The 27771-nt window shown below is 38.5% G+C and overlaps 1 protein-coding gene and 1 long non-coding RNA gene across 4 annotated transcripts in view; one reads left to right on the top strand and one right to left on the bottom strand.

The window, feature by feature from the left end:
• SPIDR (scaffold protein involved in DNA repair) overlaps nucleotides 1-27771 on the top strand; it is a 194452-nt gene that overhangs the window by 126438 nt on the left and 40243 nt on the right. The gene's annotated exons all lie outside the window — the stretch shown is intronic.
• LOC108641045 lies at nucleotides 1482-26074 on the bottom strand. Of its 3 annotated transcripts, none has more exons than XR_001921707.2 (3): nucleotides 26010-26074; nucleotides 16036-16128; nucleotides 1482-1859 (listed from the first exon to the last, which is right to left on the bottom strand). It is a non-coding gene; the product is annotated as an uncharacterized LOC108641045 (long non-coding RNA). The 3 variants fall into 3 exon arrangements; XR_001921703.2 differs by lacking the exon at nucleotides 26010-26074 and adding an exon at nucleotides 16633-16733; XR_001921706.2 differs by lacking the exon at nucleotides 26010-26074 and adding an exon at nucleotides 16633-16653 and having other exon boundaries at nucleotides 16036-16131.

Genomic DNA, 27771 nt, shown 5'->3' with positions numbered 1-27771 from the left:
AAAAAGACACGTACACCCTACATGTATAGTTTATGTCATCAACAGATGACAGGAAGATTGAAAATTAAGTAATTGGAAATTAATTTAAAACCTTCGATGAACATCTTATACTGTTCCTTGAGTTTCACAGAATAGCTGTTACATCCCATTTGCCTGTTTCAGTCTCTGGTATGCTCTGCTGGTAACTTATCCTCGTAGAATCGTCTTTCAGAACAAAAGAGAAATACACAGAGAGATAGAGAAATGAAGGGCTTTTCTAAAATGAGGATTTTGCAAGATGCCATTAGAGAAACATAGGTGTACACTTCCACTGTGAAGTCACTGGTAAAAGATCCCACTGACTTCTGGAAATCTGCAGGTCATTGCACTTAAATTCCTCTGCAGTAAAAGGTAATGTGGTGTCAAAACACTTACACTAATGCAGAAATCCTACATACAGAACCCATGGAGTGTACAGCTTTTGACCAGTGGTTTTAGCCTCTTCTGTTTTAGTCTTTGCATCCCAATACTGGTCTGTTTAGAGTATAGTGAATCAAGAACTGGATCTTGTTTTCTTAAATACAAAAGATATGGCAGATAGTTTTCCTTTCTGACCAGTACTGAACCTTTGAATCCTTTCCTTTTCCTTTTATGGTCCTCGGGGTTTGAGACCAAAGACTGATTTCAAAGTCTTTCTCAGCAACTCTGCGTCTGAGATAGCTGTGTCTATTACTGCATTTTCTTCCTTTGGTTTTGCGCTAACTTTTGGTTAATGCTGGCTTAAAATGAAAGTGTAAGATACATAAGATTTTATTTTCACTCAGGAATGTTATTAAAGTGAGTTACAGTGGCAGAGCTTATATTAAGCTTCTAAGTCCAGCCTTTCAGGACATTAGGAAATGTCTCTTCCTGCAGACTTTAGGACCTGAATGGAGATGAGCAATTAGTTTAGCAGGTCCCATTGAGAACTCTCCAGATGTAATTTACAGTAGGCTTTGAAGGGTTTCTTCAAAGTTTTGGAGAATTTGAGTTCCTCTAAGCCACCCTGTTGGTGGGTAGTGGCATGCTCAATGGTCCTTCCTGAGCTTTGGAAATAATAGAATTCTCTCAATTCTTTCTACCTTGTAAGCCAATGTATAATTTACAGCACTCATTGATCAATAAAATTCCTCCAGAAGGAACTGAGGAAGATTATTCTTTCCTAAAATGTAAACTCAGTCATCACCCACGGGAAAGTAATTATCAACATTGTTCCCAACATTTTTAAGAAGCCCCTTTAAATATAAGAGTTATATGGAACTTAACTTGCATTATTTTTTAAAAAGATACATCTTGTTGTGTGAAGTCATTGCTATGTACTTATTCATTCTTGCTATAATGCATATATGTGAGAGAAAAAGTACTTTACCAGCCCTACATCAATATGTGGTTTTGAGGACAGTATTGCTCTGTTTAGATTTTCTTCCAGAGGGCCACATTTGATCAAAAGTCAGAGCAGCTGACAGACCGTTATTCAAGCTGATTTTTAACATCAATTCTACCGCAGTTCAAATGATAATACTGTCTCTGTATTTTATTTCCAACTTTTAACCAAAAGTACACTTGCAATCACTCAATTTGAGATGGTTAACCTGCCCGAGGCCCACACCCTTCACAGGAATGGGGTGAAAGAAAACAGAAATCTCAGATTGCACTTCTTATGTCAAACATGAAATTCAAAAAAAATGAGAGCCCATTGCTTCTGAAAACATGCTGTAGTTGGGTATTCTCAGGTGCAGTTGCTAGACTGGTCTCTTAGAAGTTCCTCAAATTTTATAGATGTCCGAGCTCAGAAAACAACTTGTTTGTTGTTGTTCACAGCTATCAGGCTGTTTTAGATCCTGAAAAAAATAAAATCAACCCACTTTCTATTTTGCAAAGAAGAGAACTAACACTTCTTTTGCAGACTGAGGAATGGAAAACACCTCATACTGCTTTATCAGCTGCTGTTTCCATGGCTGATAAACATCCACATGAGACTTTTCTCCTCTATCAAAAATGTCTCTGTCTGTCACCTGATAGTGAGTGAAAAGGTCCAACGCCCTCTGGCAGTCCTTTGAACCAACTGATGGCTTTTTCTTTTGTAATTAGTTTAGCAGGTCCCATTGAGAACTCTCCAGATGTAATTTGCAGTAATTTTGTAATTTCTTTTTTTCTTTTTAAACTTCCTTCTCTAAAGCAAAACTACCATGAAAGCAAGGTTTGTATATTATGAGGCAAGATGAGTTAGGTTATGCATTGTTTCATAAACAAAAATTTCTAATTAGATATCAAGGTACATTAGTAGTTAATTGATTAGTATTTTCTACAGGCTATTTTATTGTATATCTTCTCTCGTAGCACTTCATAATAACCTAGATGCTGTTGTCACAGGGAAGCATAAAAAGCACAATAAGCTGAAAAGAAGCATGAAATTAAATGTGGAACAGGGGAAGTAATGCATTTGGTTCAAGGCATCCAGTTTCTAGTAAGGGACTGGCAAATTGTGGGAGAAACCTCTATTTTGATTGGAAGGAAATGGATTCATTTAGTAGGTTAAAACTAACAGCTTAGAAGCATAGAAATTATGGTGCTGCCTGTAGGAATCTAGCTTTTTCTCATAAATACACATATATAGAATATGACCTTTTACTGATAAACAAATGGATATGTCTGAGGGGTTAAACTCTGTTTAGCTGAACTGTTCAGAGCATTTTCAAAAGACACTGAGAAATCACTGCAGAAACTGAGAAGTTCTCCGGTTTCTGCTATACTTAAATTGGTCCCACGTTCCCTGTATTATTGTCAAATCATCTGCCTTTCCCCCCATTATTAACTGCTCTTGCAAATGGACTTTTCATGCTGAAGGAGATTCATGGGGAAAAAAAAAACAAAACAGAAGAAAATATGACTCCCTGTGACTGTCTGCCCATTTCCAGCATTCCTGGCATACTTTTTGCTGCCTTTTCCCGTCTGATGAGAAAGATACTTTTGCTAATGACACAACACATGTTTGTCTAAACCCAGTTATTTTGACTCTTTTTTTAAAAAGTCCTGGCTTAGGAGGATCCCAGAGAGACTCCTGTCAACCTGAGGAGCTCACTGGCGCTGAGGTGTCTGACTCACTGCATCGGCCTTGTACTTTGTGTTCTTGGGATAAAGCAGTGTATAATTTGGATTTTGCTCCTGCCAGTATCTGTTTGTTTTGAGCGGGCCACGTGAGTTTAGTAAAAAATAGAGCTGGTCAGTTTTGTGCCTTAAAGGACAAGGCTGGTTGTGTAGTAGTCAGTGTAACAAAAATAGTTGCATTTTTAGAATTATTAGGCAGTTAAACTGGTCAGAGCACTCAGAAGATTTGGGTGAGGAGGCTGGACAGAAAAGGGTGTTGTCAAGAACGAAAAGCTAACCACTGCTGGTAGAAAACAATGCTAGCAGTAGCTGTGAATTCACATTTTAAAATCTGTGTGTAACTAGACAAATTTTCCATTCACTTTTCTTGGCATGTTTTGACCTATTTCCTACCTGAATATTAGCATTCCAGCCTACTATAACTTTCTATTCCTAGAATGAAAGAAAGACAGTGCATTTACTTTGAAAATTAGTGTGATCTGCATCTATGTGCTAGTCATTGATAGTTCTTTCGATTTTTCTCTTTATTTTGTTTGCCATTTGCCAGATCGTAGAGCGGTGGAAAGGTCTGCCACCATGCAAACAGGACCCTTGGGGAGCAAAATATTTAGAAGAGCCTGTTTGAGTGGCTGGAAGAAATAGAAATGAGGAAAATCATATTTCTCTTTCTGAGCAGGCCCCGAGAAACATGATAGTCAGTTGCTGTAATTCATTGTGGTCTAGCAAGTTGTTGCAAGTTTCTGAGTAGCCTGTTGATACGTAATTCTGTGTAAAACAGTTTTATTGGCAAGTGATAATCCCGTGAAACTAATTCATTTCAAAGTTGGATTTCCTTTTATCCCCTTTTTTTCTTCATCCAATGATATTTGCTGTTTATCTTAATGCAGATCCAGTCAATGGGTTAACCTGTCTGGCAGCATGCACAACTAAAAGTTGAGTGTCAGGTGCTCCAGCTAGCATTCCAAGTAGATGGACCGATATATTGAGAAGTTGTCCTTCTGGTATGGAAAACCTACTTTAAATTCTGTAAAGCATATTGAAATAACAACAACAAAAAGTTTTAGAGGTCTTCTTATTTGAAAAGAGCCCAGATTGGAAAGAACTGTCATGAAAGATCCATGTTCACAGATGCTAACATCTGTCAGAATGTTTTTTGTGGCTGACTTAAATTTGTTTACAGCATTCCATTTGTTTTTTGTGTTTTTTTTCAACAAAACATTTGAAATTGAATGGTCATAAATGCGAGTTTTTAAAAATTACATTATATTTCTGGATGCGATTTTTCAAGTGGAAAATAAACAGGAAATAAGTAACTGAAATGCAGTAGGCAGTACTCCATAAACTAAAAGGTTTCTCTGATTTCCCCTTTTCAGATCCTTCTCTGTGAAGATATGTGCTCTTAATATTCTTGCAAAGTAGTCTAATTGCTCCTTGACAGACTTGTAATAGTTCTCCTAATAGCTGTGATTCAAGGTCTAGTAACTAGTTTCTACTTTGAACTCTCTTTTTTTTCCCCTTTTTTATTCACAGTAAAGACTCTCTTTTGCCTCCACCCTGTTCTATTTGTAATTCTCAAACCGGAGCCACCAAAACAGGGAGTAAAAACAAAAGACTGTTGGAAAAACAGCATTTGTATCACACTGTCCATCTAAGACTTTAATTTGTATTATATAGGTAACACTGTAGCTTCCCCGTGTTGTTGCCTGGATAGCTATGAAAGTCTGTTTTCCCTGCTGCTGATGTTGCTGCAGATGGATAGATGGAACTTGGGCTTCTTCCAGTGCCGCTGTAGTACAACAATTTGTTAATTTGACATTAACGTTTATTTTTCAGTGCTAAATATTTACATAATCTTATTTTGTCCAAGGGCAAGGTGAAAGTACTGTTATCTGATATACTCTGCACAGATAAAAAAAAAGGACCCCTCAACGTTCACTACCATTTTTCGGCCCTGCACTGTGCACAGGCAACTAACAATTTGCTGTTCTAAAATATGTCAGGGCAGTGATATAAACTGCTGATACAGAAAGAGGCTCAAGCAGACGATAGCCAGCATAGACCACAAGTGTGACAAGGATTCAGTCTCTTTGGAAAGCAAATGGACAGGAACAGAAACCAACTGTCAGATGGCCAACACTGTGTGCAGGCTCCTGTATGCGTCTAGCAAAAAGGAGACACTGGTTGCTTATATTTCCTCCATACTCAAGTGCTTAGACTGATCAGTAAAACATCCACGTGTTCACAGAAGACAGTCGCACACACCCCCCAAAGACTTTTTTTTCGTCAAGAAGGAGGGGTAGCTCTACTAACTAATGTATTCTCGATGACAGAGAAATTGCAGAGATCTGTAAATAGCACAGAGAGACAGATGAGTGGTATAGAAGCATCATTATGTAGAGTTGTGTTCCCCACCACTTACCTTGTAAATATACCATTTCACACCTCCCACATCTGATGATTGCGTGCAGGGCTTTAGAAAGCTTACTGAAAGAACTAATTAAGATTATCTTCTCTGAGGAGCTTTGTTTTATTTGCATTGTTTGCTGTATCTTCATCTTCTGAATTTTTTTTGGAAATGAAGCTTTATTGCACCTGAATGCCTCATTTCCCACTGCTGTTGGCTTTATGGCTATATCCACCCAAGTAGTTGTTTTCAAGGCACTATGTAAATGGGGGGAGTGGGAAGAGTGATGTGGTTCCCCTGTATGTTATCCTACAGTAGAGACCAGTCTAGGGAGAAGAAAGTAAAGAATTTGAAAAGGTAATTTTCCAGCCCTACAACCACAATCAAGGCATGTTTAAAACAGTACGTTGTCTGGTTTAAACCAGAAATAGTAATTTTCCAGCACTTATTATGTGTCAAGAATTATTCTAAGATGGCCTATGTAAAAGGTATGGAATCTTACCCTTGGTTTTGACCTTTCTTCCCCTTGAATTTTTGTATCTCTGAGAGTTATGTGGTTGACAGAACTGAGAGCAGAAATTTTCCATATGTGTTTTACACGCCTACCTTTCACTGACTAAACGACTTCAGTCCTGACCTAGAGGTAGTCATGCTGAAGCTCTCCAAAACCTTTGTAAAAGTCAGATTGTGTCTCTGGAATTTGTTTTCCTTCTACCATTGCACCAAAGGCAAGGACCATGAGCAGTGAGAAATGTCATAAATGCCTGGATGGACACATGGTGAGTTAACAGTTGGGAGAGAAATTTAACCACCCAAATATTGCACGTAATTTCTGTGCAGCTTGGACAGGTAGACAGTCTTTGTATTCATAGCCTTAAGTATCTGTATAAATAGTGGATGTGCACAGAAACACTAGCACAGATTTTATATGACAGTAGTTTTCCAGAAAGGAAGATTCTTAGAAATAACTTTCTATTGTCAGCTTTGTAAAAGCTTCTGTTTGATATAAGAAATCAATACTCCTTGGAAAGGTGTTATGAACATACTCATATTCTTTTGGGAAGAAGGAGGTCTTATGTCCCAAAGAATCAGGAATACACAATCCTATGCAGCTTTAAAATTTTGGGCACACTCTACCAATTAAGACAAGACAGACTTTGAAAAGGATGATAATGCTGAAACACAGGCCTGGACATCTGTATCTTAAGCTTTTATACACTTTCTTTTGTAAAGTGCAAAAGATGAATATACAGCAAACAATGCAAATGAAACAAAGCTCCTCACAGAAGACAATCTTAATTAGTTCTTTCAGTAAGCATTGTGGTTTAAAATTGATATGCAACTTATAAATATAACAAGTTATCTTATGTTCATATATCAGTCCAAACGGGCGGCAGTGCCTGCTAGTTTTGTTCCATTTCTCACAGCCAAAGGCAATCAACAGCATCACACTGGGTAGGGATCTGCTACAGGCTGCCCTGAGATCCTGAAATGCATTTTAGTTAACGCCTCAACCCCCTCTTTGGCTAAAGGGGACTTCACAGATTTTGGAGAAGAACATACTCCTCAAATGAGAAAAGTGATGAACAAAGGCCTGGGATGAACTTACTGTGTATTACATTTCACAGTGTAAGGATTTGAGTGGATTAGCAGTTAAGAGAGATTTAGTTATTTTTGTCATTTTAGTCCTACAGTGAGAAAAGAAAGGAATAATTCACCTCATACATACACGTGTATGTTCAAAATGGTTTTCTAACTCACTGAATTTAGATACTCAGTTTGAGGTGTGTGTTTGAATGCAGTGTGAACTGCTCTGGACAACATGCTTTAATACAAAATATTTTTCAGAGATGTTTCACATTTGACAGGCTGAGAGAGTTGGAGCTGTTTCCCCACAGCCTTCTAGGCTTAGAGCAGCCTTCCAGTACCTAAAGGGGCCTCCCAGAGAACTGGAGAGGGACTTTGTACAAGGGCATGTAGTGAAGGGACAAGAGGGAACGACCTTAAGTTGAAGGAGGGTAGATTTTGATTAGATATTAAGAAAAAAATTTTTAATATAGGAGTGGTGAGGCACTGGAGCAGGTTGCCCAGAGAGATTGTGGACTCCCCATCCCTAGAGGTGTTCAAAACTGGGCTGGATGGGGCTCTGAATAGCCTGGTCTAGTGGAAGGTGTTCCTGCCCATGGCAGGGAGTTAGAACTAGGTGATCTTTAAGGTCCCTTCTAATCCTAACCACTTTATGGTTCTATTGTTAAATAGACCAAGAATGATGTCATGAAATTGTGGAGTGTAATTTTTGGTCGTATTTGTGTTGTGGGCTCTGTTTCATTCAGTATCACATGATAAAAGGAATTTGTTATTCGTTATTTTGTTTTCTCCTGTACAGCATCATCAATTTTACCCAGGAAGATGGCAATTATAAAAGTATGAAATTATTCCATATCTCTCAGTAGTTTCCCAGTTGTTCTAGACCGAGGGCAGCCACATGCTTGGGCCTGCCTGCCTAGCAGGTGGAATATGGTCCCTGCCACAACTAGGAAGTTGTGGTCCTGGTTCAGCACGTGGTGCAGGAACTCCACCAGCAAGGAGATATTCCCTTCTCTTTCTGAGTGAGGGAACAGGGGATCTGCAAGGAATGCAACATTAGTGAGATGAGGTAAGAGATTGCACTGGAGTCCCAGCTTTGCAGAGGTGGGAAGTGTAGCTGGGATCATGGAAGTGGAGTTCCAAGTGCAGGAGTGTGTAGTAGGTTTTGGAAGGAGGAAGTAATGTGTGGAACTGAGGTTCTCGTATGAGGACTATTAAAGTGGTCATAAGGTATTAGAATATCATTTTATGCAAATTACCTTTCTGTCTGCTCTTTACTTTCTCTTGAGCCTACGTAGTTCCTGTGGATTTCCTCTCTGGGGCAGCAGCTTTCCCCACTATTGAATTCAAATATGATCTAGTCATGAAAACTACAGATGTTCTTGTCTTTGTCCTGTAACAATGGGATTATGCATTTTCCACTGCCTCTGAACAAATGCCAAAATTTGTAAATTCTGTTTGAAATGAGGAAAAATGTACGAGGAAATGAATTTGATTGGAAGATGTCACATCTTCAGTATGGAGCTATAAATTAACTGGCTCCATTATTAACATAATGTAAGTGGGACGTGGGAGAGCATGTTAGCAAAGACACTCAGTGCAAAAATGTTTTTAGTGTCTTTATTTCTATTTAATTTAATGGTAAGTGGATATTTCCTTTCCAAGGGAGCTGAAAACTGCCAAAACTTTCTTGCTGCACTCTGGGCTGTTTAGTCATGATTAAAAATATCTGTGATAGGAGCTCATCTATACCTTGGTGTTTCTGTGTATCTGAGTCATCATTCATATTTGGACTGCCAGGGTTTGAAGGAGAATTGTAGCAATAACATCCTGAGAGAAGAGGTATTTGATGTGGATGCATCAACAGTCAGGAAAGTCAGTGATTCTCAGGCTGTTTCCATTTCAACAGTGCATGTGGGAAGGTTGTGGATTTTTAAGAAATTGGTTGGAAATCCGGTTATATGTACTGACAAGAAGCGGGAGAACTCAAAGCAAAAAGAGGTGTCATGTCCAGTTTAGAGGTTGCAACCTTAGCAAATCAACAAACTGCAACTGGATAATTTCTTTTTAAATGCTTGCAAGGGTTGCACCTTGTTGGATAACATCTGTATGCTAGATTTGGAAAACTCCTGCACAGACAAATAGGTTCTGTTCTATGATTTGTTTGATCCCCACTGAATACGTGGAAGCTGGATTTGGCATGCCTGGTTGCAGTTGCTGCTTGGGTAGTGCAAATCAGAGGAAATTAAAAAGTCATGCATTGAACAAAATCATGAAAATGAAGAATCATGATATTTGGAAATAAGATACTTTTTTTTTTTAATGAATGCACTTTTGAGTGTTTCCAAACCTTTTCAGTGAAGAATTTTCAGTTCAACCTTGTGTATAAATGGATTTTCTTTATAAAAATAAAAATTAAAAAAAAAAAAACCAGGTATGATTCTTACTTACCAGTTCGGAATTGTGATTAGCCTAGCACAGTGGCCAGCACACCTGGCCTCCCTGCAAAGACCTGAAGGGTTTATGTGTGCCTGAGGTCACCTGCTGAAAGTAACCACTTTCACAATAAACCTAACTATTTTAAAAGAGCAGATGAACAGTCCAATAGTTAAAGAATAATGAAGATTTTTTGTGTGCACAGCATGGATGAATAAAAATTGCTGCTTGTCATAGCACTTCAGTATCCTGATGTTTTGGTCTGAATTTGCAACCCTGAGTTGCGTGCATCCTTTTCTTCAAGGGAGTAGAAATAGATGCTTTTTTCCTTTTCTGTATATGTACTGGATAAACCCAAGTATCTTTCTTTTTTTTCTGCATTTTTTTTTATATTTGGCTTAATAAAAATATAAGTACTGTAGTAAGTTTTGAGAGCGCGCAGAACTCTCAAGTATAAAGTGTAGTTTCTCTGCTCCGTGTATGTCACTGATAGCATTATTTATTACAACCCAATCTGTGACAGCAAAGCAAAGTAATATTACAGCAAAACACAGGATTATACTGTAAGAGTCGGGCTGCGTTCAAGCATCAGTGCACACTGACATTTTTATGCCTGTAGGTCAGTCCCTTGGTTAATAGATATTTCCTCCCTTTCTCCAAGCCATCACTAGAAGCCCAGGGCTCCAGGTTGCGGGAGGGTTTGCCGGGTGAGCGTGGCGGCACGTGGTTTGTCTCTCCCCCTGCGTCCCCCATGCTCAGTGTGTCTCTGCACACACTGTTCAGTAAACAAACTTTGGAGAACCAGAGCGAGCTGGTTCAGAGCAGCCAGTTCATTCACACAGACCTCTTGGAAAGCGATGCCTTTGCGCAGCCCTGACGTACGGGCTGAGGGAAGTGGAGAAGTTAGTATTTATGTTTTCATTAATGCTTTTTATAGCTGTGAGCCAGCTGTAGCTAGTTAGCATTAGCCTAGGACATCTATTAGCGTGCAGTCCTCTTACGCAGGATAAAGGGCTTCTGATGGAAACAGAGTTGTTACTCATGGTACTCACGGCTGTGTGTTTACATGAAGGCTGTTTGTGCTGACATAGGATATATATTAGAACAGCACGCACCTTTTCAATGAACAAATTTTCCAGGATTCAAGAGGATTTTGTGTAAAAACTTTTTAGTGTATCAAATGATGAGATTTCCATCTTTAAATGGCTTATTGCTTGTTTAAAAGCTGTTCTGTGTAAATAATGCTCTGCAGCTATGCAGATACTAAAAGTATTTTCCATTTAGCTTTTAGGATATATTGGGAATAAGCAGTATTCCTGCAAGTCTCAAACACACTACTTTGGACTGTTAAATTTTTTACTGTGAATGATGTAAGCAACTGGCAGTAGCACAGGGTGAATTGGACCTAAGGGTTTGGCCTAGAGGAATTGATGGCTCAGCTGTCCTTCTCTGGTTTCTCCCAGTTCTTGCTTTTTTGGTTTTTTTTCACCTCTCCTTCTGGAAGCTAGTTAGTCAGAAGGGTATTTAAAAATAAATAACAAAAGCAACTGCAAAACAGAGAATGAGGAAGGCACAAGAAGTGTTGTTTTTAGAGCTCCAGTGTGACAAGCACCATGGTCTCTGGTATTTGCGTCAATATGACAATTTCCTTTCCTGGTCAGTCAGCATTCCCCAAACAATTCTGATGGCTCTATTCATCCAGGCAACCACAGAGGTGCCTAAAGAAAAAGCAGGAAATTTTGTCTATACCCTGCTTTGCAGGATTTCCATAGAAGGTGTAGAATGAATTTAGTGCTTTCTCACAGCTAATTTACTCATTTTAATAGTTAAAGCTTTGAAATGGAAAGTTTCAGCACTGGTTTCTCTCAAGTTGTCTTCTCCTGAGGAAGGTAGATTGAACTGAAGACCATTGTTTTTGTTCCTCTTCTTCCCAGGTCTTTTGCCTCTACTTGCAGTGTGTTTTACAGACTAGAGAAGATTCCTGAGCCTTTGTAAAATGGTCTCAGCTTGAATTTCCATTCTGTTATCTTTGTCACAGTCCCACCAGTTGTCAGTGATAAATTATTGCAGTCAAGAGGAATTCAAAAAGTTCATTGTAAAAAGCTTAAGTTTGCCTCTTTAAGCCTAACCTCCTCATGAAAGCGTTGATTACATCAGCCATCATCATGTCAAAATTTTACCTTTATGGTTTACAAAAAGAAGCTTTATAATGCTATTCTTTTTCATCTGCACAACAGTATCTGTATGTGAAACTGCTGAGTAGCCTCAGATGCCAATGTCAACTCACATGGCTGAACTGTAGTCTTACCAAGACAAAAAGTCAGGTTATCTCCCAAAATTGAATCACTTCTAATCTTCTGTTCAGATAAATTTCCTCCACCCATCCATTTAGGTGCACCACCCTTAATGATCCACTTGAAAAGAATGTGACAAACTCTTGAAAGCTCTGTGAGACTGTGGTAGCTCATGAATTATGCGTGTTCAGTGCCTACAGCCCTAACCTCCAAATAAAGGTGGGGAAATTTACATCTGCAGTATCTAGACTTCCCTACAGATCCTGTTCTGTGATTTGGTTCTGTATTACCTTTACAAATGTGGTCAAGGCTCAGTTCACTCCAATTTCAAAGTCAGCTGCTCTTTTGAGGACCAGAAGAATAATTTCTTAGGGGCAAAGTCAAGCTTTGATGTGCTTGCATTCTTCCTTTTAATGCAAACCAGCAAAATTGTGCTGGAATGATTTGCACCATTTGGTAAATGTGCTGGAAACTTGTTCATTGTGATCTGAGGGAAAACATTTTTGCTCATATTTACTATTCTACTAAATGCTTCATAAGCAGTTTTTTTTCTTATGTACAAGGAAATGACCTATTTGGTGTCATCACTTGCCAGCCCTTGGGCTTGTTTTGAACTGACTGTTCTGCCATTCAGAGTCCTTGCTCATTTGTTCCTCATGCCCTTGTGACTGAAACAGAAACCTCTGTGCAAGAACTTAGACTGGAGGAATGTGGATAATTGGGAAAAGCAGTTTTACCCAACCAAGTTTTCCCAAAAGATGTCTGGGACCATCAGCATCGTGCTGCTGGCTTTGGATACTGTGGTCATAGATCAGTGCATCAGATACTGTATTACAGGACCCTGTAGCCTAAAAAGCAACTCTTTCTCCTCCAAACATTTGGCAAAGGTGTTTTACTGTTTTCTCAAAGTTCATATTTCTGTGTCATCTAACTGAACACAGCCAAATTTAACATAGCCACATCTTGACTGCCCAGTCCTTTCCCTGAGTCAGTTGCCGATTGTCTTTAATTTTTCATTTTAATTTATGGCTAGCTTTCCCAACATTCAAAGAACATGTGTTTGAAGGCAAAGAGGCATTTTTAACCCTAGCAGGGCACCCGGTTACACCTTGGCTTTTGCCATTCCTCAAATGCTATGATAGTCCAGGTTAGTACATAATTATATCCTGCAGCCAAGTGAAATATTTTTTACTAAATCTGGCAGGAGATTTTATAGTTATTTTTGGATTTTTTTTCCTAATTGCTTGAGAATGGTCTTTTTCTTGTGTGTTCTGTCCATAGGATCCTAATGAGGCACACAATATGTGGGAGGCAGGGATAAGAGAAAGATAAAGCTGTAATTTCTGTCATCAGGCAGTACTGGGTTGACAACTACTAATTTTATCTAATCTATTCACTATATACCTCACTCCATATGCTGAGTAATTGCCAGAAAACTCCCTTCTCTTGGCCCCTTTGCAAAATAGCTTAATGCATCTTTTCTCTCTCTGTATATATCTGTATTATGTTAGTATATTTCAGATTTGAGAAATAATTGTTTTGCCAACTTGAAAAAAAGAAACCATTGTCTTGAGGTTCAGATGTACAAATGGAATGGATGTTGAAGAAGAGGGAGCTTTAAGGAGATACTGGAATTGGAGACCTTGTTGGTATATTTGGGAAATTCATTCCTACTCAGTACAACTCACTACAATAAAGATGAAAGACAGCAGAAAAAATTAACACTGATTTCTGTAGATTATTTACATGGCCCATTGTTCACACATACATTTTTTTCATCCATCTGTTAAAAATTGCTAAAGCATGTGAGCACTAAGCTAACTGCTTCGTATCTCATGTGCCCAGTCTGATGGAGTATGAACCTGGTTAAGGTTTCTAGACATTTGGTGATAATTGGTACATGTACCTTATGGCAGAAAAGTGAAAAAAAATTATTGTTCATATAGTGCCATTTAACAGATTTTCATTTCTGTTTTTGTTTGGAAATGCTGAGTTAATATTCCAGATTAATCTGAATTGGTGGTCTCTGCTAAAATTAAAGTTACAGTGTCTATAAATCAATTGTCACTTCATGTTGAGCATTGAAAACTGTTAAGTGGAAACTGTGTCTATATACCAGTGACTGACAATATCTGAATTACACCCTTTTTTTTTCCCCTAGTTATCAGTGACCTTTAACTACCAGTTTCCTCCACCAGTCAAGTCCCATTTTCTCAATCACCCACATTTAAAAGCTCAGATGTTTTGTTCTCAGCAGTACTTCTGGTGTGAGTGTGTTCTTGCAATTAGTCAAACTCAGTTCATCCTGTTGTGAAGAAAATGTTGACTGACCAGGCTTTTCCAAATGGGGAAGGAGAAGAGAAGGTAAGATTGGAGGAGTGTTCCCATACTGGGCACCTTAGGTCAAGGATGAATGCACACAAAGGTGTTGAAATCTTTGGAGAAGCTGTAGGCAATAAGTGAAAGTGATGATCTTGTTGGGCAGCTTCCCATGGGAGTTGGCAGGATGGTGATATGTGAAAGATGTGTAGGGTTAATTCTTTATTGAGCAAGTCACCATCCCTTCTGGCTTGTGTTTGCTAAACTATCCAGTAGGAAAGTGGGAAAATAAAAAAGAAATCCAAAGCAAGCTCTTTTTACTATGGAATTATGACTGTTTTCATTTTCAACATAATGAGTGGCCCTGAAAATTCAGAACCTTCAACCCATGACCCCACTCCCTTCCTCCACTGCCCTAGCAATGCAGAAAAATGCTGATAATTACAGTTTCCCTCTTTGCTGAGGCTTACCTGTACAGAGAATTCATAGGGAGATGAATGCCTTATATCTGGGTTCACATTTAAACTGTTAATTTCCCATAGTAAAATTGTTTTGTTATGCCCATCTGAAGGAATTTTAGTCTGGCTAGGGATTAGTGCCAGAAAGTTGTTCAGTGATAGCTTGTCCAGTGTTTTTCCCCCTAAATGCTTCTTGAGTCACCTTCCATCTTCTGCCCTTGGTCTAGGGAGTAAGAGTTCTCTATTCATCTTCAGCAGCAGCACTCAAACTAGATATCACGCAGTTCTCGACAACCCCTCCACTTCTGAGAGGCAGGAGAGAGGGAAGACCACCATAGTGTGCTTATGGAGAAGGCAGGAATGCCAGTGCTGAAGGAGAGTGGAACGGAGGGGGGCTTTTTGGGCCTCAGAGGCCAGAGTGGCTATGGCCATGGGGAAACGTGACCCCATGGGAGACTGCTGCACTGGCAAGCCTGAGCATATGCACAGGCAGAGAGCAGAAGCCCAGAAAACATGTGGCTCCTGCTGTTGCTGAACCCCATCCTGCCAAGTCTCCATGGAGGCCTATAGTACAGCTTCAGTAGCTTCTGGCAACCACGGGCTCTCTGCATTGCTCATTTGTCCTTTGGCTAGAGCTTGCAAAGCACAGCTCCATCAACAACTTATCACATGCTCTGCTCTTCTGCCTGAAGCTCTCCAGTAGCACATGCCCTTTCTCCTTTCCCCTACTTTGTGCACTACTTAGTGTGTGACCTGCTATTTCAGAACACCCTACAGTTTACATGGCTTCTTGCAGTATGTAAATGCATTCTCTTCCCAAAGAACTAAAAATCTATTCTTTTTAAGACCTGACAATTAAGGTGATTACAAAATAGCTAGAGGGAGAATGAATTTGAGTTACATCACTGGGACCATGCAGTATCTCAACAAAGACTAATTCAGCTCACAGTGAAGTGTGTTTGAAAGCATGTGTAGTGTTTGTGAGCTGGAAGCAACCCCTGCCTGTGGGTAGCCTGATATTTTCCACTATGAAAAATTCTTGTGACCTTTTGTTTGCAAAGCTGTTTCAACTCCATTGTTTGCTGTAGACGTTTGATGTTCAGAGGGGAATGCTCTCAAGGTGGGAAAATGCCTTGTTTTCTTTGGCAGCAGGTACAGCTGGCTCTACCATGGAAACAGTTGGGGTTGGTAACAGAGAAGGGGAGGAACATAAGAGGTAGACTTTCCTCCTCCAGCCTGAGGTTCATGCCACCCCAGGCAGGAAATATTTCAAGATGAGAGACAGAGCTGAAGTAAAGCTGTTTCCAAACCATTCTCCCAGTTAGGGTATAGACCACACTGTTCCAGCTACCTTTGTAGGGACATCACAAGATACTTTCCATATGCATGAAGCAACCTGGATGGCACTTACCTGTAATCTTACCCAAGGCTGACATCTTTCCTCTTTCTTAGGCAGCAGGACTCAAATGTCCCCTGATTCAAACAGTCTGCTTGAGCTTTGGACCTGCTAATACAAATAGACATTGTTTAACCATATGTTGAAAAGCATAGGTGCAAATACTACAAAGAGTTGTAATACCAGATTTCTGCATTTTATATATATATATACACATATACTAAAATCTGAATGTGTCATCTGTTGATTTCAGACTATTTAACCTTACCACCTTCAGACTCTAAACAGGAAGGTTTATTAAGTTTTGTCTATATTTGCCTTGTAAGTTAAAAAAACCCAACACCACAAAAACACAACTTAGAATATGTGGGGGGGTATATATATATTTATATGAATGAATGATACTTATAAACTTTGTGTTTACTCTGTCTAGACCTATGTTTTCTCCCAGAGCAGCACAGCCTATTGCAGTTTTTGGATCAGGCTGTTCTTTCCATTCTCTGCTGTTTTATCGTCCATGAATTTCTGTTTCCACAGCACAAACTTGAGATCTCTATACAAAATATACTTTGCAGTCAGTATACCATTTATCAATGGACTTTAAAGTCTTACCTTTCTCTCCCCAGTTCAGTGTTATACAATAGAAAGAGATGAATATTGCTAAATAGTTACTATTTGTTTGCAGAATTGATGTGCCATGTAAAGCAAATAATTACACATACAAATAGTACTGGTAGTCACAGCTATTTCTCTTGCATACGCACATAAGGGATTTACACACTTGTAAGGTCATATTTTGCTTACATAAATGATCTTATCTTCTTGCACCCTGTATCATGTGGTATTCCAAACATTGCAAGGAACATGAAAAATGTCAAATCATTTTGGTATATGGGATACAATATAGACTACTTACAGGGCATGTAGAATAGGGTAGTACAGTGATTAGTATTTTATTCAGGAATTTGTATTTTGATTGTTTTGTGTTTAAAGCAGTTTGTTGATTCAGGGTGAGTAAAAGTTTTCTCTGAACAATTGAAGTGAGCAGGGCTAAGGAGTTGTTTCTCTGAAAGGAGCTGAGAAATTAAAAAGAACCCCCAAAAGTAGCATTGGAGGAGGAAAGAGAGTCAAGAGATATTTTTTTAAGAAGATCTGTTAGAACTGCAACACTGTAGGAGTCACTGACACTCTTCCAAAGGTGAGAATGGAGGGTAGGCTTGGGACTAGCATTTCCTATTTGCCCTGGGTGGAAAAAGCGGAGAGAACACTCTAGTTCTTGGATCTGATACAGGAAAATAAATCCCAGAATGTGTTAATCTGGGGGGAGTGGGAAAGGGAGGAGAGGAAGGAGATGTGGGAAAAGAAGAGGAGGAGATGAACATTCGTCCTATTTATTGTGGTTTGATAGGTGTGCCTGGGACTGGTTGTTGGGGATTGGGTTAAGTGGTAATTGAGTAACAATTTATTAATCAGATAATCATTAATTCTAACCAGATAATGAGTGAGGGTAGGAGAAACTGTGTGTTTAAACAAACGTGGTTTTAGTTGAGAGCAACTATCTGTTACTCAAAGGGACTGGAGGGAGGACTCTACTGGACATTGCCATTTTCCTTTGTCAAGGAATCCTTCAAACCCCGATTGAGCCGTTTTTCATGGTGGATTGACCCAAGATTTGACCCTGCTTCCTTTTTGTCCCATCATCTGCTCTCCTAGAGGTTGTGTGCACCTTCATTGCTCATGTCTGTGGGTTGCTGGGATTTCGCCACTTGAAAAACACATTCCTCCATGTTACTCTCTTAATTTGATACAAACAACTGGCAAAGAGTAAGTACTTCTTTATGAGTAGCTGAACACTATCTTGAATAAAAGAACATTTTCAAGCTTATATAGGCATGTTACGAGTGAAGGGCAAGAAAAGATGAAGTGACCCCTATGTGAAGTTACTTTTATCTTCTTAAAAAAAGCCAAGAAACAAACCCTTTATCATGTAAGGGGTTTTAAGTCTTGATTGCATTATCAAGGTCTTTTTACTTTCTTCATCTTTCCACTTCTTGCAATTCTGCTAAAAAGTCTTGATGTTATTGATGGAGTGACAAAACACAAGAACTGAGGTAATTGCATTAAGGGAATACTGAAAAAAACCACCTCATTTCCAGTTTTTCCTGCTATAAAGACTTATAGCTACTTTCTTGCTTTAAACTAGCATAATATAGCAATATTAAGCATTTCTGATGGTATTTAAAACTGTCTGGTAAATGTTTTAAACAGGTTGAGAAAAATTTGCCATGACTTTGTTGGTAGACTCTTACACTGGCCTTTTAGAAAGAGGAGTTAGGTAAGAAACTGAGGGAAGATGTTGCTATTTGAATACTTGAAGTCATGATTCATTTAATGCTTTAAATAAATATGGAATTTTTAACTAGCATACATTTATTTAGGTCCAGATTATCATTTATGAGTTGCTTGACGTTCCAAAAACCAGGGAACAAAAGACTCCTTATACATAATTTTAAAAGGTGTGGCAGTCAGGTAGGATTATCTCTTTAACCGTGTCATAATATCTTGCTGTTTTGTTAGGGCATTTTACCCTTTTACTGTTTCCTAGAGAAATATAGTAAGCCAGGCACAAATAAGCTTTTAATTTTTTAAAAAATACTTCTTTTAACTATAGATAGGTATATTAGTCAACAGTTAATTTAGTCATGAAATCTTCAATAAACTGAAGTGGAATGCAGCATTTTATCCCTACACAGTAAGAAGTCACAATTGCTATACCAATTTTTTTTAACAAATATGATTACTGTTTGAAGTCATATAACTAGTAATACCAGCTAATAAATACTCCCAGTCTCCCTGAGAAACAACCAGCCAGTAAACTAGTGAACAGTCAAATAAGTACGATACTTGAGGCTTTTTGAGAAGGATCAGTCATTTAGCATAGCTTGGGATCTAAGAAAAAGTAATTTATTTTCCTCCTGTCAATCCTGTTTTTCCATTATTTTGTGCTGTCCTCAAAGGCCAAGATGTATGACATCTTTTTGCCTAGCCATGGTGACACACGGTGCTGTGAAACTAATTCTGCCATGTATTTGTTGTCTTTTCCTTTGGAAAGTTAAATCTTTGGCATATTGTTCCATTGGACATCTCAGCAGAATTTGCTTTGGTGTTACTGGGTTTTCCTTTTCTGGTGTGGCACCATTATCGTGGTACCACAAAGGGAAATCTGGATGCTTGTATGACATATTTTTTAATAAATATGATTACTATTTGAAGTCACGTAACTAATAATACCAGCTAATATTTCAGGAACATTTCAGGAAAACATGCACCCTAAGTTTTGCTATACTGATAGTGCCTCAGAGTATTTTTTAGCTAAATGGGGGAGTTTATATGAAAGTGCATCAAATATTGGAAATATTAATAAAACCCTGGCCTTACCACAATCATGATAAAATTTTGAAATGCCACCTCGTCTTTGCAGGCTGACTGGAAGGAGCTACCCGGTTGCTCTCAGAGATTTGCCCATTTATTGCAAACTCTTTAGACTTTAGTCTTGACAAGTAGTGAGGGAACAGGAGAGGAACCACCCTTTCTAAGGAGCCAGAGAAGATCAGCTTTGGAAATTATTTGATGCTGGGGAAAGCGACCTACTCTCTGTTGTACCCATATGACCTACATTTGGGAACTATGCCTGGATTAACTGCCTGTATAGAATAGATCTGTTTCATGGGGGCCTTACCCTACAGTTGTTGAAGTCAGGAGGTATAAATGGTGCATATTTAACCCTGGAATAATACTGTGAAAGCCATAGTTTAGTGATAATGCAATCCATCTGCATGCCCAGGAAAACAGGACATGGCATTCAGTCTGTCTTAGCTCAAGAGCCATTTGGCATGCATAATTTTGTAGATACAAGGAAGAGGAGGCAACAGTCTTCTGTATTTTCAACAGTTAAAAATCTCATAAGGTTTAAAGGGCAGCAGGGATGTGTGCATGCCTTTGAATTTTCTTAAGAGAAAGTTTGTATCTTACTTGGTCAGAGGAGGAAGAGAGCTTTGATATCCCTGATCCACATACAGTCAAGCCAACATGTTCCTGCTTGTAGAGTTAGAGTAAGGTTCTGTTCTGTTCTGTTCTGATCTGTACACACTGATCAAAACTCATATGATACACATTTTTAGGTGTTCCTGTAGATTTCTCAAACTTCACTTAGACAAATGAGTTGTAGTGCTGAGGGCTAAAGCCCAGAGAAATTGTGCATAGCGTCCACTCAAGCTTCAGACCCATCTGCAGGATGACTTCTTTCATCAGGGTGAATAAACTGTGTTTCATATTTGTTTTAAATTCTGAAATCTTCTGCAAGCAGAACATGTTTCATATTTAGACAGAAAATATTCAGATGGGCTTCATCTTTCCAAGAGTTCTTTGGAGTAAGAACATTTAAAACATTGTCTCATAAACTGAATCACAACAAACAGCTCTCAAAGGCTACTGGAGTTCAGTGAGAGGTTTGGGAAGTTACCAGTAGTTATGTATTACATCAGGTGGTGTAATAAGTATCTTGTAAGTATTTTCACTTCCTCTGTAATGCTAAGTCTAGGTGCAAGTGTACATAATTACTATTATCTCCATATGATGGACAGGCCTATTTCGTGTGCATATTCACATATGATAATACTGTCCCTCTCTGAAAATAAACATATTATAAGTTTGTCAGTGGTGGAGGGGAGGTAAGTCTCTCTATAATAAAATCACCGAGTGCCTGTCAGATAGATACCTCATTTGCCCTGCTGAAATTTTTGACAGTTAAAGACCACCGTTAGCATCCTATGCAGGAGTTGATTTTGTTTTTATTTTGCCTGATACCTCTGTGAAAGGAAATATTTAATAATTTTTTCCCATAAATGTTTACCCATAGCTCTCCCAAATTAAGAATGTCTCACTCTACAGGAATGTGAACTAAAAACCAAATAAAGCTTGTAGGCTTCACAACACGGTCATTCGTGCCAATGCTTTGGCCTGTGCTTAGAGATGACCCAGAGTCTGACGATTTATATCCATTTAGTTCTTTAAAAACAGCAAACATGATTTCTTTTCTTCCCCCCCCCCCTCTTTAAATCAGCAAGAAAAATTTGCTGGTTTTGTCACTGCATCCTTAAATAGGTAGTATTTTGCTCATTATGAAAAAAGAAGTTAACCATCTGTGATTCTTGCAAGTACGAAGTGATAAACTAAAGGAAGAAGTGTTTGCAACAGTCTCATTCACCAGATCTGCCTCAGTCTGAGAAAAGGAACTGCTAAAGTGAATAAGTTAATTTGAGCATAATAGTTGTTCACTCTAGTATATTTTGACAGTTGCAGACGTCACTAAAGGATTTTTAAACAATTTTTAAAGTTTATAAATAAAATAGAAAGCTAGTATAGCAGGCCATTAAATAGCATCCACATTTGAAGCTTTAGGTAACTTAAATAAATTCAGTAAAAGAAGATACATGAGAAGATGTGTGTCAGAAGTATAGTGACTGGTAGTTGGACAAACATTGAAATTTGAGTTTGAAAGCCTGACCTTCACTTTTGAAAACTGTTTTAAATATTCGGTGTTAGTGAACTGATTCTGCTGGGCAAATTAGGTTATGTGTTTGTGTGTTTTTGTAGTGTATAGCTGTAAATGCACATTGGCAAACTGAAAAGACTAAATGGAATTTAAAATATGCAAAAAAGTAAACTTTTTGTGAGGTTTTAAACATGTTTTCCATTAGACTGGCTTTCAGTGATTTTGAAGGTTTTCTGCTGTTCCTTTTAGGTAGCTTATGTTTTTTAATTGGTTTGTCTCTTCTGCAGTTATAAAATTAAAACGTGATATTGTTTCTAATGTTATATACACTATCATTTTTGTAAATACTTTGCATAAAAGTTATTTTTACAAGTGTTATTCTTACAAATTGGGAGGATTCAGACCAATATTTCCATCAAAACTAAGCCAAAGGAAAACTACTTGAGGCAGGAAGGTAGTGATGGACCTTCAGCTGGTGGTAGAAAGCCCGTTTGTTTTTATGCTTCATTATGGGTGCAACCAAAGCTGTGATCTTTCACTGGGGAAGTCTGTGCTAAATTATTCTCTTTCTCTCTGAAGTGTCTTGAAATTAATCTGACTCCACATCCATCTCCCCAAATCTCCTCACCCCCGTGAGCTGTCTTGTCACCACAACATTCCAGGATGCCCATTTTGGTGAGCTGGAACAGCTGTTTGTGATGCCAAGTCAGCAAATTGATGCAAAAGAAAAATAGAATCATAGAATCACAGAATAGTTTGGGTCAAAGGGACCTTTAAAGGCCATCTAGTCCAACCCCCCTGCCATGGGAACGGACATATTCAACTAGATAAGGTGTCTCAGGGCCCTGTGCAATCTGACCTTGAATGCTTCCAGAGATAGGGCATTTACCACCTGTATGGGCAACCTGTTCCAGTGTTTCACCACCCCCCATTGTAAAAAAAAGTTTTTTCCCTACATTTGGTCTGAATCTACCCTCTTTTAATTTAAAACCATTACCCCTTGTCCTATCACAACAATATCTATTAAAAAGTTTGTCCTCATCTTCCTTGTAAGCCCCGTTTAAATATTGAAAAGCCACGATAAGGTCTTCCCAGAGCCTTCTCTTTTCCAGACTGAACAAACCCAGCTCTCTCAGATTGTCTTCATATGAGAGGTGCTCCAGCCCCCTGGTCACTGTTGTGGCCCTCCTCTGGACCTGCTCCAACAGGTCCATGTCTTTCCTGTGCTGAGAACTCCAGAGATGAATGTAGTACTCCAGGTTCATAACTTTATTTTTGTGTCTGAGATGTGTTTGTTAAATTCAGATCAGTTCCCTAATCTGATTTCTTGTGCTGCTTCAGCCTGTTTTGCCATCACAGTTATAAGAGAGGACAGGGGACAGCTTAAGGCTGGGAAATCAGTAGTGTACAGCAGATAAACCTTCATTTGGTTCCTCCATTCCCTGACATGAAACTGGTTTTTAGTTTGTGGATGATAAATTTGTGGAATTTTTAGTTTGTGAATGCTAACCTCCTTGTTGATACCACCTGACAAATAGTAATTTCAGGTCTGAAAGTTCAAATGAATATATATATATATTTCTGCATGGATGTGTATATGCATCTACTTTTGCATAAGGAAAAATGTTTACTTTAAAATTTTGCTGGTTTTGTAGAGCATGAAAAATATGGAATTTTTTGATTTTACAGAAAAATCCTTTAGTGGACATAATTTCAAGTCAGAGAAAACAAAAACGATCTTGAAATCTACAGAGCACTCAAATGCATGCCATGAGAAGTTGAATATTTTCCTAGCTGAATCTGGTCATTAAAAAGTTTAGTTTGTGGGGAAGTGTAGGTGGAGATGTTAATATTTCTTTCATTACTCAACTAGAAATTTGAAAACAATGTAAAAAGTTTCCTGTGTCCTGAGATTGCCTATGTTAAATTTCAGTCCAGAGCCAGTTTTAATATCCCAAATCTTATACAAAGCAATTTGATCATGGAAGGTCATTTTGTCTGTTTCTAGGCAGCCCACGTATTCTGACCCTCAGCATTGCAAAGTCGGATTTCTGTTTTCTTTGAGTGGTTTTGCTTAATACAGACTTACGTCATCAGACATAGTAGATGTTGTTATTTCTTTTCACGTCATTATTCTTTGTTTTACCCACATACTGCAAACTGCCCTCATAACAGATCATTGTAATTTGATTTGATTATACAGAGGTGTTGGAAAGGACTTGGAAAGACAAAGAGAAAGCATTCCTTGCCTTCTCCTGGAAGGGTTGTTTTTCAGGAAAACTTTTGACTAAAACCTTTTGAAGTGCAAAACTTGTGTGGAAGTTCTTACTGTACAGTTAAAATGTTGCTGCAGTGCTGAAAGATAATATTCATGCTTTCTGGGAGCATCACTTTGTGAGCAGCTGTGATAAGATTCTAAGCCATTTTTTGTGTAGTGTAAATACCTGGTACTTTATTTCTACCCTGTGTAGTCCTCAGATAAGTTACTTTGAAAATACTGATAATTTAATTGTTTTCCGATTTAATGCTATTCAAATGAAACTACAGGTAAGAAAACTAGAAAGTATTTAAAATCCAGAGGATCCATTCTCCCCTTACTCCATTTCACCCACTGTGATGTTGAAGTCGTGCGACCCATTCTGCAACTGCAAATACCCAAAGTTTGAGCCACTTCTTAACTCCTAATGCAGTGATCAGGGTTAGGCAATCTTTTCTGGCAGCTTTAATAAACTGAGTCAGTAGAAGAAGAAGATCATTGTAGTAATTATCATAATTTAACAGTTATAGCAGTAGTTTCCATTTCTGTGTTTCTAAACCTGAATAAATAACACCATGTAACTGCTGTTAAGTAGACGAATTGTCTCTCTTCTTTAGGTACTCAGAAATACTGGTGGGTAGGGCTTTTCCTAAGTGTGTGTCCTTCCAGGCCAGCATCAGCACCCTCTATCTAGGTGTTGAAGTAGTTGTTTGGAAGTGATGAGCTGTTCCTATGACCTCATTTTGGAAAAACTGCAGACAGTGTTTCTCTCTGGCACCTGGTGGCTGCTTGCCTTCCTACCAAGGTTTGTAAGCACTGACGCTGCAGAAGTTAGCCGGAGTTACCAAGACAAATGCCTATTGATGCTGTAAGATTTCTGTTCCGTTGTTGACTTGTGAGTGTAAAACAGAAAGAGCTTCTGTTCACTTTCAAGTTCTTTTCCTACCCTGCTCACCGTAATCTTTTGTCAACTGGTCTGTTTTAGCTAGAAAAAAGTATTGCCCACTAAGGAACTATAACGGACTTCCACAAAAGATTCTTGCCACTTCATCAATTGGATGTTGTTCATGTAGCTGTATTTACAAAGTTGGGTTGTCCCAGCTCCTATGACTTAATAACAATGTAATAATAATTAAAAATTATAATACAGAATATACAAATATATATTTTTTATATATACATGTTTTTATATATGCAAATATATATTTTATAATATAAATATACAAAATATACACTGTTTATAAGGGTTTTAATGCATTAACATGCCAGCTGTAGGATTAAAACTAATGTCCACTGTGTAAAAGGAAAAAATGAGGAATACTGGGAATCTTCCGTTGATACCTCATTGAAATTTGGGGTCAGCAGGTATACAAAGGCCAGTATATCCTATATCCAATAGTTAAAAACACATGTAGTATAGCAGATTGGGGAGAGAGGGAAAATTAATGGGAGAAGACAGTTATGAATTCAAATTAAACAATTCTAGGATGAAATTAAATGTTTTTTTGGTGTTTCATCCCAAATGAGATGATACCACATTTGTTTGCCCTACAAGAACATAAATTTTTGTGTGTCCTGTGGATAAATAACTTTTTGGTCAAGAAAGGAATGTTTGTGGTGAATTAGACTTCCATACAAATTGAAAAAAATTCAAAATCTAGTTCTCTGTGTGGAACATTTTTATCATATTTTGTGGGACTGCCATTAAAAAAACCTATTTCGGTAACTGGCTTAAAAAGAGCAGTGAAATATGGGTCCTTCCTGTTGCAATTTTGAAATTAAAATTAGTGATAATGATACATCCAAATGGGGTTAGGTACAGGTAGTAGTTACCTTTTCTCCAAGAAAATTCTCTTGAGTGTTTCTCCCCCTTTTCATTGGAATGCTTGTAAACCACTTTTGGAAACCATAGGTAGTTACACTGTAAAATCCAGATCAGATCCTGCAGTTGCTGTTGGGAGTCAACACTGCTTCATGCTTAGCAGAGTCCAGGTAAGGTAAAGCAATGGAGGAGGTTGGAATAAGTCTCTCTTTTTAGCAAGGTTCAGGGTCATCACTGGACTTCTCCACTGACTTACCTCAAATACCCAGTGGCATTCAGGCAGGCTGCTGTTCCCACACCTAGCCCAGTACCTTTGTTTCAGTTCATACAAAGGCAGCAGGCTGTTCTCATGTTACCTTGTTCAGGATCAGGGCCTGAACTCCACCCTGGTGGCCCTCCAGGAGGACAGCTATAGTCATGTTGGCACCGGGAATGGTACCAGCAGTCTCAACCTCTTGGTCTTTCTGTAGAGGACCCAGGCTTTTTTTGTTTTCTTTCTAAATTTGATCAATCCTTCCACAGTGGGATGAGGGAGAGAATCGGAAGAGTAAAAGTGAGAAAACTCATTGTTTGAGATAAAAAAACATTTTAACAGGTAAAGCAAAAACTGTACACTCAAGCAAAGCAAAGCAAGGAATTCATTCACTGCTTCCCATGGGCAGTCATGTGTTCAGCCATCCCCACAAAATTCAAGCTCTGCATCATGGATGATGGTGTCTTGGGAAGACAAATACCGTCATTCTGAATTTTCTCCCCTCTTTCTACTTCTTAGCATGATGCCATATGGTCTGGAATATCCCTTGAGTCAGTTGGGGTCAGCTGTTCCAGCTGTGTCCCGCCCCAACTCCTTGTGCATCCCCAGCCTCCTCACTGGTGGGGCTTAGTGAGAAGCAGAAAAGGCCTTTGACAAGGGCAAGCAGGGCAAGCCCTGCTCAGCAGTAACTAGGACATCTCTGTGGTATCAACACTGTTTCCATCACAAATCCAAACCATAGACCCATACTAACTACTCTGAAGAAAATGAACTCAATCCCAGCAAACCCAGTACATATGTTCAAATGTCTTTCTACAGTTGTTGTGAGAGAAGGAGGGGGGAAGACATCTATATATTGCATTTCTATTTCTTACCATTCAGTATGGCTTCTGCTCACAAACATACTTGGGTAAATATTCTTTGGTGTGCTGAATAAATATGTTTTGTCAAAACAAAGCCTTGAAAATTAATGAATAGTTACTGCATTGGAGGTTTGAAAAATATTTCTAGGAAAAATGGTTGGAAATTTTTCAAAGAAATAATTTTCTTTCAGATCAACTTGTAAAATAATGAAAACTTATGAAAAGCTTGGTACAAGCAAATGAAAAGTTGTGAAATTGCTGAAATGCTATGTTTTGAAACAGTGCCATTTTGCTACTCCAAAACCACTTGTTTAGAAATTCCATTTTGGTTAGGATTTTTTTTAACCTAGTTTCTTTAAATTGGTAAAGCAAAATACTTAAATTAATCCAAGTGGGATTCACTTACTATCTTTTCATTTTTTGTGTTTCTGTCTTGTTGATATTTTCACACTTCTTGAAGTGGGGGAATTTAGGAAACATGTTTTATAAATGGGTGATCAGAAAGCACATTTATTAAAAATGTAGGCATTTCATCTCCTATTCTTGAGAATATTTTTTGAAGGCTTTGTCGCTTTTTTTTTAGCATATTTCCATATTGAAGTTTAGGGTACTTTCATGTTTCACCTTAGGAGTACATGAGTTACATAGTGTCACAGTGATCCAAAATCACAGTTTTCTGACATTACTTGGCGGAGGAGATAACACCATGGACAGCGTATTCCATGACAACAAGCAATGCATGAAAGTATAGCCTATATTTGTGTACAGTGTCATCAATGTCATATGCTGGTGGTTCTCTGCATCCTGTATCACATGTCCAGTAGAAAGGAACCACCTTAAAGTAACCTTCAGACCTCCCTCTGATGGTTCCTGATTGCTTTTTTCTGGGGATGAGGGTGAAGCCAGGCTGGAGGGGCAGCCTTAGGAGCCCGATTTGACATGCTTCTACACAAAAAGATCCTACTCAAGTGGAAAGCTTGAAAGGGAAAAATGCAACTGCTA

Source organism: Manacus vitellinus, unplaced genomic scaffold (genome assembly GCF_001715985.3).
Source record: "Manacus vitellinus isolate BGI_N305 unplaced genomic scaffold, ASM171598v3 scaffold_1_pilon, whole genome shotgun sequence".
NCBI classification, from domain to species: domain Eukaryota; kingdom Metazoa; phylum Chordata; class Aves; order Passeriformes; family Pipridae; genus Manacus; species Manacus vitellinus.
The sequence above is the reverse complement of the archived record's forward strand: the minus strand, read 5'-3'. Positions and strand labels throughout refer to the sequence as shown.